This window comes from Dipodomys spectabilis, unplaced genomic scaffold, assembly GCF_019054845.1.
Source record: "Dipodomys spectabilis isolate Male_0828 unplaced genomic scaffold, ASM1905484v1 ptg000019l, whole genome shotgun sequence".
Taxonomy (NCBI): domain Eukaryota; kingdom Metazoa; phylum Chordata; class Mammalia; order Rodentia; family Heteromyidae; genus Dipodomys; species Dipodomys spectabilis.
The window spans coordinates 20,937,515-20,950,553 of record NW_024870696.1 but is presented as its reverse complement, the minus strand read 5'-3'; the positions used below and the strand labels follow the sequence as shown (position 1 = coordinate 20,950,553).

The 13,039-nt window shown below is 41.9% G+C and overlaps 1 protein-coding gene across 3 annotated transcripts in view; it reads right to left on the bottom strand.

The window, feature by feature from the left end:
* Marchf3 (membrane associated ring-CH-type finger 3) overlaps window positions 1–13,039 on the bottom strand; it is a 152,807-nt gene that overhangs the window by 65,183 nt on the left and 74,585 nt on the right. Inside the window, exon 1 of one of the 3 annotated variants that reach the window (XM_042674374.1) lies at window positions 5,549–5,567. The exons of the other annotated variants lie outside the window; for them this stretch is intronic. The gene's annotated coding sequence lies outside the window, so the exon portion shown is untranslated. Of the gene's footprint in view, window positions 1–5,548; window positions 5,568–13,039 lie in introns of those variants that run through there. 3 annotated transcript variants of the gene reach the window in all.

Here is a 13,039-nt window from a genome sequence, read left to right as displayed (position 1 = left end):
GTAGGATTGATTTTATCAGGTGACTCTCATCTTAAACATTGTTATGTGCTCACTGACAGCTCCATTCCTTGGGTATTTCTTCCCTTTTTGAAAAGGTTATGTGCATGGCGGCCACACAACCCTTCCCTTCTGCCCTTTCACTTGAAGGCCAGCCTCCCTAGGTGGCGTGAACTATGTGGCCAGGGCTGAAGAAGCTCCAGCTGTGGTTAAGTGCACTCACCACTCCCCTGGCAATGACTCATTCTTCATTTTTTTTTCTCATCCTGACTCTTTCCACATCACTTGTGCTGGGTGATCAGCCTTTACCATGGCTCCTTTTGGGACAAGGCATAGTACTAAACATAAAATAGAAATCTGTAATACCTTGGTGGGACTGGAAGAAATTCCTGCTAGCACTTTTGAGATAATTCTTTTGTGATTATTAATGCCGGGGATTCTTCTGGACTAAAAATACTTAAGCCACAAAGATAAAACTGAATAGAAAGGAAATATAAGTACTGTAGATTCTTGCTATTCGTGGTAATACTCTAGAAATTGCTATAATAAATTAGTGTGAGCTCTGAGTCATTGTTCCTTGGAGAAATATGGAGTTAGGTTCCTATGAGCCCTGGCTATATTTTTTTTTTCCATCAACCAACATATAATCTCCTTTATGAGTCTCTGTTTAAATATAATTAATTATTATATGTTGTTGATTCATTAACACTGAAATTTTGCCTGATAACATGGCGGCATGACTCTCATCAAATGCATATATATTCTCTGCAAGACATGTCATTCTTCTTGCACAAAGAAACAAGAGACAGAATTCTAACATTGCCCTAGGAGGCTGTTTAAAATAGTGAGATTACTACCCCAAAGCACAAATATGTGGCAGTATTGGACCCCGGGAAGGCAGAATGTTGCCTTGCTTGCCAGCAGGGAATGTGTGTGTAGGGTGACTTAAACTTTTTAACCATTCTGTGTATGTATGTGAATGACTGAATTTGCTTTGAGTATTTATTGAGGAAAGGTATAAAACATTTTAATGAATAAGGGAACTATCAAGTATAAAATCCATGAAAAATAAAGATTTACTATGTAAGTTCTTTTTCTTTTTCTCTTAAAATTCGGTCCTAATCTCATTTTTTCTTAATAACCTCAATTAGGCTTTCATACTAAGCAGTGAGAAATACATTTGTTTAAAAACATGGGAGCTGGACACTGGTGGCCATGTTTATAATCCTAGCTATGCAGGAGGCAGAGGTCTGAGGCTCTCAGTTTGAAGCTAGCCAGGAAGAAATGCCTGTGAAACTCTTATCTCCTTAACTGTCAAAAAGCCTGAAGTGGAACTGTGACTCAATTGGTAAAGTGTTAGCCTGGAGAACAAAAGCTCAGGGATAGGTTTGAGTTCAAGCCTCAGGACACACACACACACACACACACACACACACACACACACACACACACACACACACACACACACACACACACACACAAACAGGCGCATGTGCAAAAAAATGGGAGTTAGAATCTTTGATTAAAAAATTAATAGATAATGTGGTGGGGATCATATAAAACAATAGATTCACAAAATGTCTTCCCTTTTCTTATTTTAGAGAAGGACAGTCTTTAGTCTGACTTATAATTATTATTTAGTCTGACAAATATGGGAGTTAATTTTTGTAATCCAGGTAAAACTCCCACTAATACATTTATAACTTACTCTGGAAAAGGTATCGTTGGTGGCTGAGTGTGATGACTGACACCTGCCATTCCTGGCTACTTGAAAGGCAGAAAGAAGGACCATAAACCCAGATCAGCCCAGATTAAAGCTTGATGAAAGTTCATTTCCACAAAGAAGATGATACAGCAGTATATGCCTGTCACCCCAAACATGTGGAAGACATATTCACAACAATGGCCCACGGTTGGCTATGGGCAACAATGTGAGATCCTATCTAAAAAATAACTGAAGGAAAAAAAAGGGGGAGGGAGGCTAGAAGGCTGGCTTCAAATGGTAGCATGTCTGCAAAGACAAGGCCCGGAGTCCAAACTCCAGTGTAGAAAAAAAATGAAGAGAAGGAGGAGGAAAAATGGAGAAGTAGGAAAAGGAAGATGAGGAGGAGGAAGAAAAAGAAGATGAAGAGGAAGGAGGAGGAGGAGGAGGAGGAGAAAGGGATGTCTAGAGTTTGGAAGAATGATAAAGCATTATTAAGAACCCTAAAAGAGGTAATGAATGGAACACAGGAAAAAAAATGGAACTCTGTCCTCCTAAACCTATGGGTGCTGAACACTTCAGAGCATCCTGAAACTGTAGTAAAGATGAGAAGCTCAAGCTTACTTCTTTAGTTACCTCTTTAAATTGTGGAGGAAAAAACTTGACACCATCCACCCAAAAGGGAGGTGTAATTAATAGAAAAAAAATCACACTTGTTCAGTAACAGTTTCCAGAATTGTGCCTGGGTTTTCAAAATACGTGTTATATGTGTTAATAGTGCCCCATAGAGTAGAAGCTGAATAAGGCAGGGTGAATGACATCTTATCCAAAACCGCTTTAAAGTAAGATTCTGTCAGTGACTGCTTACATTCAGATCGGATCCCAGGAAATCATATTCCATCATTTATTCACCCATTCACTTATTCATGGTCTGATTAATTCACTCTTGTAGGCAAAAACACCATGGATGTGCCTTAGGGACCTTCTACTGCTAGAGCTGTATCAGGACCCTCACCCCATCATCACCATGGCCCCCATTCAAGACAGGCACCCCAGCCCTGGACCACAGAAGAGGCCTTGAAAGGCAATGAGAACTGGGTCTTCTAAGATGCACACTCACATTGAGAGGATCATAACAAACATCAATTAGCGCATCTCAGCCATCCTAAGCAGGCCTATGCAGTGTGTCACTATTTCTGGTTTACACAGCTGTGGCGCTTCTGATATTCATGGGGCAAGGGTCCTGTCCAATGATTCCTATACGAAGTGAACTACATAACCCCATCACAGCTGCCTTAGCGATGGAGAAAACGCTCTTGAGAGCATTTTGAGCTACTTAATCACATATGACCTAAAAAAAATGGTATACACACTGTTTCCATCACTGCCTATGTGGCTTATGAAGCAATAATAACTTTGAAAGCCTCAGTGTAGCCGCTGAGGCATTTACTAAGTAGATCTGAACTCTTTAGGGGATCTGTCTATCAGCTATTCTAGGCAGGAGTCAGTAAACCTTTTCTGTAATGGGCCAGGTAGTAAATATTTTAGGTCTTGCAGACCACATGGTCTCTGTCATATTACTCAACTCTGCCATGGTAGAATGAGACAGCTACAGGCATTAAACCAATGAGCCCAGCTGTATTTCAGTAATATGCAATTTTGGACACTAATATTCAAATTTCATATATTTTTATTTATTTATTTATTTTGGGTCTGGTCGTGGGGCCTGAACTCTGGGCCTGGGCGCTGTCCCTCAGCTCTTCAGCTCAAGGCTAGCACTCTACCACTTGAGCCACAGCGCTACTTCTGGCTTTTTTCTTTTTGCTTATGTGGTGCTGAGGAATCGAACCCAGGGCCTCATGCATGCAGGGCAAGCACTCTACCACTGAGCCACCTTCCCAGCCCTAATTTTTTTATTTTGAAAATTATCTTTAAGTAGTTGTACAAAGCACTTTTAACAAAGTACCTTATGAATACTATATATCTTGATCAAGGTCACTCCTTTCAACATTCTCACCCATCCTTCCCCTCCCTACCCCTTCACTCATTCTTCTTAATTGTAGGATGTACATTGAATTTTTGACTGCATTCTTTTTTTTTTTTTTTTTTGATTGGTCGTGGGGCTTGAACTCTGGGCCTGAGCACTGTCCCCATGCTCTTCAGCTCAAGGCTAATACTCTACCGCTTGAGCCACAGTGCCACTTCCGGTTTTCAAGTGGTTTATTGAAGAGTCTCATAGACTTTCCTCCCTGGGCTGCCTTTGAACCATGATCCTCAGATCTCAGCCTCCTGAGTAGCTAGGATTACAGGTGTCAGCCACCGGAGCCCAGCTTGACTACATTCTTAAGTGTCACAAAATATCAGTCTTTATTTTAGGTTTGTAAAAAAAAATTAAGAATGAAAAGGCCACCATGAAGCTAGCCATTGGTGGTTTACGTTTGTGATCCTAGCTAATCAGGAGGCTGAGATACAGAGGATTAAATTTAGAAACTAGCCCAGTCAGAAAAGTCTGCAAGAGTTCATCTCCAATTAACCAGCAAGAGCAAAAGCTGGACTGGAGCTGTGACTCAAGTGACCAAGCACTGACTAAGCAAGTTTTGTACTGTATAGCTCTGAACTCAAACCCCAAGTCCCACAAAACAACAACAAACACTATGAAAAAGCAGATACAGTTTCTGTCCAATAGGAGTTTATCAACAAAAGGAAGGAACATTGATACCAACGTACAAATAACATAGAGAAATAACTATATACCTAGCAAGGTAAGAGAAAGGTTTAGGATATATCTAATATTTAAAATCTCTCTAGATTTACTGTATCTTGCAAGTGACGTTTGAGACCATTTAAAGCGGCTAGTAAATGTACACGAAGAAGTATCATTTTATTTAATCTTTATAATAAACTTCTGAGACAGGGGATATTTTCTTAATTATTACTCTAGCAGTTGGAAACGACTGCTATATTCCAGAATCTGATTCCTTATGGAGGCCTGCTCTTAGGCACTCACAAGCCCACCTCCTCAGTTAATGTTCCAAGATACTATGACACATGAGCTCAAGAATCCTTATATACCCATATGGTTTTCCCCTCTCCCTGCACTACTTCCCCACTTCCCAATTCTGCCTGTGTCCAACTACCCTACTTCGCTCAGAGCAGCTATATTGATATGGACAGTCAACTGAATAGCAAAGGAGTGTGGGGCTAAAATTTAGGAGACCTTGGTCCTCACTCAGGGGTTAGCTGCGTAAGCCCAGGCAGATCACCTGGAGACCTGATTTCTTCATGTTCAAAACAATGCCTGTCCTTTATGGACAGGAACAAATGACACGACGTATGTGGTGGTAATTTATAATCTGTAAGGGCTGAGCGATGAGCAGCAATTATTTTCATTACACAAAGCCTTTGTCCTCGCATCTCCCATTCTTTCCCTGCTCAGAGCAGTACATGAGGAGACTATGCCTTAGTTTGTTCCATACCAGATCCTTTTCTTGCCTGAGCACTGAGGAGATACATAGGTAGCCAGACGAAGACCCCTTTCTCTCACTCCTTCCCCTGTCCCATCATCAGGGACGACCAGGAGACCTAGGTGCTGGAGTCAGTTTTTCATGTCTCGTCTCTTTCCAATTGCCCATTCAGTGAAGCCGTATAGATGCCTTGAAATGGGCAGCAGGGAAGGTATTTATGCCATGGGGCCTGCAAAACGCTATAAATTATTCCCCTGCCCTTACTCATCAACCAAATACCTGGCTGTTGAACACTTACCAGCATACCCCTGGATTTAGAAGCAAAGTAATGACATATCCCAAGTGCTAGGTATAGTAGTGTAGAAGCAAGTGGGAAGTAACTTACCACAGCGCTGAGGTATGGGCAGAGGCCTTCAGTAGTAGCTTGGAGGAAACAAATCTTCAGTAGCCAGGTGAAGTGAGGGATAAGAGAGCCAAGGCAGAGGAAACCAAAACCTGGAGGTTCAAGCAACTGAGGGCAATTCCTACAGGTTGGTTGCAAAGTGGGAGGAAGGAGAGACGAATGAGGCTGTGGAGGTAAGAGGTTCAACTTAACTCTGAGCACCATGGGTGGTTACCAGTGTACTCTGAGCTGGCTTGCTAAGCTCCTAAGTGTGGGGTTCAGAGAGTCAGAGAGATGGCATTTTAATTCTGGCTCTTCCAGCTGGGTGACCTCAGGGAGTTTCTTACTGCAGATGACAGCCTCACCTCACCTGCAAGATGTATTCACACCTCCCAGGGCGGTGCTGAGGGTGCAGGGGGAAGCGTGCAGGCCCAATGCCTGGCTCATCTGAGTGCCTGATGACGGGACTCATTAGGAAGGAAAGAAGGTCCTGTCTGCTGACAAAAACATTGCTCGCCTGCCAGTCTAGGGCAGTGTTTCTCACACTCTCTGGGGGCCTAGCTATTAGTGAGCAGTAAAATCAGTTTGAATTATTGAGCAGCATGATAAAAAATGAAAAAGAATTAAATAAAAAACAAACACCAGACTTCCTCTTAAGTTGCGGGGTAGGTTTGGTTTTGTGTGTGAGCTGGATTGTCATGCAAAATTTATGTCTGAGTCACAGGTAAAAAGTGTGAGAACCCCTGCCTGCTTCAACAGAAAGCCTCCTGTGAGCTCTGGAAGAGGAGACAAGCAAGGCTAGTCTGTTCTTCCCCCAGCTTAAGACCTAGAAATGTCTCAGGTAGGGATTCCTTCCTCTGGGTTCCCAAGACTGCAGTTTCTAGTAAAAATGGATGCTCCCTAGTCCAGCAGGAGCAGCAGGCTTTAATGCTCTCCTAAAGCAAAGGAAGAGACGGACTCATAGCAGTGGCCCTAAAGGGAGATATTCTCCTATGTAGGGTGTGTGTGTGTGTGTGTGTGTGTGTGTGTGTGTGTGTGTGTGTGTGTGTGTGTGTGTGTGTGTGTGTGTGTAGATGTGTGTTAGTAGGAGAAGGCTGCAGCTCTGCTCTGCTTTCAGTAAGAAAAGCTGTTTTTCTCACATCCTCTGACTAGCAGAAACACAGAAACTAGAATTATCTAAGGCAAGATGCTCCCCAACCACTTGGCACATGAAGGGATTGAATACATGAAATTGACTTCTCCTTTGGTATATCCCAGAAAGGGAATTTTATATGGGAACAGATTTTAGAATAATTATTTTCAACCTCAGTCAGAGCATATCCAGTTTGCCCTTTGGAGCTGCAATACGATTTGGCATTTCTTTTTCCTTTTCAATTTAAAAAAAAAAAATAGAAAGTTACGGCAGAGGCCTTGGTCAGTACTTGGCCACAAAAAAAAAAGAAAAAGAAAAAGAAAGAAATGCACCTCAGAAATGATTTAGTCTCCTTGGGTTTTCACTGGGCTCACTCCCCAGGCAAATGCAATTGGCACTAGATTAGCTGCCGACATTTATTGACAAAGGAATTAATCTTCACCAACGATGTTTTTAAAGCCCATTCTTTATAGGACTCTGGGACTGCCACCAGGATCCCTTCACTTTCCGTCTTCCCTCCTTTCCCTCCTGTTAACACTGGCGAAAAATAACCTCTTAAATCCTGATTCTGCTGAGGAGGGGACAGGAGGAAAAGAATGAAAGAGCCCGGGGTGTGGAGAGGCACAGCGTGGAGGTCCCGGGGCAGTGGGCCTCTCTGGATGACACTGTAGTACAGGTGCTTATCACTGCTCATGTGTCAAAACCATAGGACTATGCAACACCAGGAGAGAACTGAATGTGAACCACAGGCCTTGGATGAGTGTGATGAGTTACCCTGACTTGCCCATTGTAACCCAGATGCCACCCCAGTGGGGATTGTCGGTGCACACAAAGCACATGGAAAATCTCTGTAGCTACTTTAAAAAAGGAAGTCTGTGGCGGGTGTTTATGTGTGTGTGTGTGTGTGTGTGTGTGTGTGTGTGTGTGTGTGTGTGTGTGTGTGTATGTATGTTCCTGAACTCAGGGCCTTTTACTCTTATCTTGGCTTTTTTTGCTCAAGGCTAGTGCCCCACCACCACTTGAATCACGGCTCCATTTCCAGCTTCTTGCTGGTAAGAATTTTTCTGCCTGGTCTGGCTTCTAACCATGACCCTCAGAACTCAGTTGCTAGGATTATAGGTGTGACTCAGAGCCCAGCATAAAGCAAGTTTTTACTGAACAAAATGAACTCGACAAATTGAATATATAGTAATAGAAAAAAAAATCCCAAAGCCATATTGTGGAGGGTAGTCCAAGCCAATTCAGGAAGTCATGAGACACATGTGGGATGAGAACACTTCTCACATAGCAGTGGGAGTGTGTGTGCCTGGGCGTGGGAGGTGTGAGAACAGGTTTGTAAACATGACAATTGTATCCCATTAATGATCCATAAGTGCTCAGTTCTTGGCTAGTCTGCTCTTGCCTCCATGTTTCTCATGCCTCAGAGGGTCTTTTAGTGGAAGAGAAAGAGCTATCCACTTCTGAACTCAATGAATCAATGTCCACTCCTATTCCCCAGGCATTACTGGGAGCTCTCCTATCCCAGCCTTGATGGGCCACTGCCTGCACTGTCAGGCACCTTAAGCAGGACTGTCTGTTTTCCTACCTGTAATTTCTATTGAGCAGCTACTGTATGTGCCAGACTAGGAATTATGCAGGAATATCCAAAGAATAAAGAAATATTACTATTGTAACGACTCCACCCCATGGAGAAGTAACAGAGAAGGAGTGTGGAATGACAAACAACAGCCTCATGTGGTGGTCCTGGAATTTCTCTGGAGTTGTTTTTGGGGCTGGGGGGCATTTATCCTAGGGGATTATTTCTTAAGCACCTACGAATTTCATCATGAATGTGTCACGGTCAGCAGCGTGAAGGTAGTGACAGACACGGAAAGATTCTGATGTATAAAAAGGCATGAACCCACCATAGGCTGGGACTAAGGACATGTACTAAAGTGGATGACTTAAATATACACCTCTAGTGGGAGTAAGAGGACGAAGAGGTCATGAGCAGGGCATTTGAGCTTTGGTGAGTGTTTCCATCAGCTGGCAGCTGTGAGGTAGAAGGGCGTGGGGGGGGGGGGGGGAGGTGAACATGTGGACAGGTAGAGAGGAGGAAGGGCTGGTTCTCACTTTGTAGGACAATCCCCTTGGTAGCCAACAAATCTTGTTATACAAGAATTCTTACTTTATTAAAAGGAAATCCCAGTGGAGAAAATACCTTAAAAGACATTGCTTAGGAGATAAACACAGTGATAAATGCCTTCCAATCTAAATGCCAACTCCTACATGAACATATGTTAAAGAAAACAGGCACTTGCAAGGTAATAAATGATACGAAATCTCAAATTAATCTACCCGGGGGGATTTAATTATCTTGTGAAACTGATTTCCATTGAAGATCATAACATGAAGATCAATTTAAAACAAGAAAAATAGGAGGATAGCATAATGGCTTGTCTATAAGTAACATTTATAATGGTTCCGATGGACCAGGAGCATAGCATGTTTTCTAGGACAAAGTGATGGATGATATATCATAAGGTGAGAACCCTCAAAAGTAGAACTGCCGCCGAAAAAAGCTGAACCGGGCTTTGTCTTTGCAGTTCTGGTCTAGGAAACGAACCCAGACTGTGAAAGGAGAATCCTTCTCCTCTTTCTACCAGCCGCTCACCTAAGCCTAGCCGCTAGCCAGAGAGACCCTGAAGGGACAGACACACAGCAGATTGGGTTCCCCTCCCTTCCTTCCTTGACAATCTTCTGGTTGCCAAAGGAACAAAAACCCCCAGACCAATTTAAGAATAGCTATTAATAGGGAGTTGGAATCAGAGAGGAAAAGATGCTTACAGAGAATAGTTAACTGGGGTTAGGTGATCTGAGAAAGAAGGGATGGAATGTTTGGAAAATTTAGGGAGAAAAAGCAATTGCTAAGCAATTGGGGTAGCACAAGTGATAGAGATCGGTGATCCTACTGTTATACTTTAGAAAAGGGTTCTAATGGGTCGAACGGAATTTGTATATCCATATAATGGAATACCGCATGTGACAACTGAATCTCTGAGCAACAGCCCTACCTTTGCAGTTCACTGCTCCAGTATTTCACCTTTAAGCCACTGATGCACCTTCCTTTTTGGTTTCCCTATTTCCCTCATTGTTTTATTCACTTCAGATCAACTCTAAACATGTAGTTCCATCATTATTAGCAATGTTGTCTTGTGCCACAACTCCTGTCTAATCTCCTGGAAAAAAATCGTGATCAAATTCTACACATGCTGGGGAAAAGCAGACAACTGCATTGGATGGTCTTACTTTAATGTCATGACCACAAGGCTCAGTGAAACTTAAGGTGGCCAGCAACGATTCCTCCTTCCATCTATTTGCATATTTGACTCCTTACATTTTTATACTGTCCATCTTCCTCTCAAAGCTCCAAGACCTTCTCTTGTATCCTCACTCAAGAGATAAGCTTGCCTGCCATGGAGAAAAATCAAAGCGATCTGGAGAAAACTTCCACAAACTCTCTCTGCCCCATTTTCTCACCTATGGTGCGTAGGTAAACTCCAGCTCTCTGACTGTCCCCTTCTACATCCATCCTTCCACACACCTGTCTATGCTATGGGATCATGAACAACACTCCCTCTATTGGACACCCACTTCTGTCTAACCATTGTCAACAGCATACAGCATATGGTTATTTCTCTTGACCTAAAAATATAATCTTCCTTTTGTCACATGTCTTTTGGAGCTCATCATCTCATTTCTCTGTTTCCCCTTATTAAAAATCCCCTTAAAAGAGAAAATTTCTCTATATCTCTGCCTTTTTTAGCTTGGTATCTAATTGAATACCTTCGGTCACATCGAGTGTATTCTGTGAGACCACTACCACAGTCAAGACAATGGAACTTTTCATCATGCCGTTTCCTTCTGCACCTTTCCCTTCTTTCTGTCACCCATTTCCACTCTGCACATTCTTATAAGGTCACTGTTATCTCCATCTCAGTGAACCCTCAGTTCTCATCTTGTTCGACCTCTACACAGCGGAAGTCCAGTTTTCTTTGTGCATTGTAGGTAGGTACTTTCTTCACCTGACTTCCTTTCTCATCTATGCCACTATGGAAAGAAGCTAAATATACAGAGTTACCATATGACTTAGCAATGCTATTCAGAGGCAGACACCCAACAGCAACTAAAAACACAGGTCCCCACAGAAATCTGTACATGAATTACATAGCAACATTGTTCATAATTGCCTAAAAGTGAAGATAAGCAGAATGTTTATCCACAGATGAATCAACAATGTGGAATAAACCACACCACAGCATTTCATTCAGCCAGAAAGGAATGAAGTAATACCACAAGCTGCAATATGAATGAATCTTGAAGTCATCATGCTAAGTGAAAGAAACTAAATATACAAGATGACATGTATGATTCTCTTTACATCAATGATCAGAAAAAAGCAAAGCTATAAAAATCAAATGAATTAATGGCAATGAGAGGCTAAAAGGGAAAGGCAGTGAGATGTGACTCCTAATAGGTACAGTTTTTTTTTTTAATGGTAGCAGCAAAGCCAGTGATGTTTTAGAATTACACAGTGGTGATAGTTGGACAACTTTGTGAATACACTACAAACAACTGAATTTTATATCCTCAGAGAATGACTTTCTAGTATGTGAATCAGTATCTCAATGTACTGAGTGTTTTCTCCTTAGATATTTGCCTGTATTATTCCTCTACCACCCCCAAGGCTTTGCTCAAACACCATTTGCTCAATGAATACTGTAATTTCTCTACTAGCCCATCTTGCTTGCTCCTTCTAACCCTGCTTTTAAGCCATATACTTCATGTCTTACATTTATTGTCATTTTTCTCTTCTGAAATTTAAGTTCCATGAACACAGGATTTTTGTTTTCTTGGCCACTTATGTATTATAAATGTAGAGAATAGTGCCCTGTAAATCAATAAATATTGATTGAATGAATAAATTAATACCAAGTAAACAGTAAGTTGATATTGCAGAAGAATGTTGAATGATATGGAAGGAAATTCACTTACCTTCAAATGAGAAAAATGGATTACCAAACATATGTACAGATAATCCAAAAATTGGTTAGAAATAGTATTACATATAGAAAATACACTGGAAGGATGAAATGTAACAAAATACATCGTAGTCTCTGAGTGTTGGAATTACAGATATTAATTCGTATCTTAAAGTATGCTCATTGTTTTCTACACTCAGAATGTGGAATCAGGCAGACTTGGGGTCAGATCTATGCCCCGTTTCTGACTGGTTATCTAAGTCGAGTATGCCACACTTAGTGTGATGCCTTCAATGTTCACCTATCATATGGTAGCATGTAAGTTTTTTCAGCTGTCAGTAACTCCGTTTCCTCATCACAAATATTAATCTCTCTGAATACGTCTAGAAACTAAATATAGTCATGCAAGTGAACTGTCAGCAGAGTACTTGGCATGCATCGGACATTGAGTATTAGCACCATTACCTCTTCACAATAATCAGGGACGTCACAATGAATTTATTTCCACGAAGTAATTTGAGGCATGCTTTGACTATGGTTACTTCTCTGAGTGAACAATGAACTTGAGTGAGCCTTACCTTTGTTATTATACCTCTCTATACTCCCCCTTAAGCCATTCTGAGCCCATTTAATTTTCTGTTTTCTCTTTCAGGATGATTTTGAGTGATGTTTGATGACTCTGGTAAAGATACAGCAGCTCTGTCTGTAAGCCATTGACTTTCATGTTTCCATTTCATCTCTTTGGAATTTTTTTCTCCATTGTTAACATTCCCTTTATGGGGTTTTGAGTTTTAGTATAGTAATCGATGCTCCCTACTCTCTAAGAAGGATACAGAAGTTAGCAGGCAAACAGCAAGCCCTCGCCTCTTCTCCATCCAGACTCTATTCGGGTCTGGAAGAAGAAAGATGAATCAGAATTTACTACAAGAGGAGTACATTCTCATGGCAATGTAAATGCACTCATTAAAGGAGAAGGCATAGCTTCTCCAGTTCACTCACCAACTCTAATCTCAGTATTATTGAAATCACACTTGCTTTTATTTATTCTGGGAGTGTGTCTATCCCTCTTTTTTTTTTTTTTTTGCCAGTCATGGTGCCTGAACTCTGGGCCTGGGCACTGTCCCTCAGCTCTTCAGCTCAAGACTAGTGCTCTACCACTTCAGCCACAGCACCACTTCCAGCTTTTTCTGCTTATGTGGTGCTGAGGAATCGAACCCAGGGCCTCATGCATGCAAAGCAAGCACTCTACCACTGAGCCACCTTCCCAGCCCTGTCTCTCTCTCTCTCTTTTTTTTTTGGGTCCGGTCGTGGGGCCTGAACTCTGGGCCTGGGCGCTGTCCC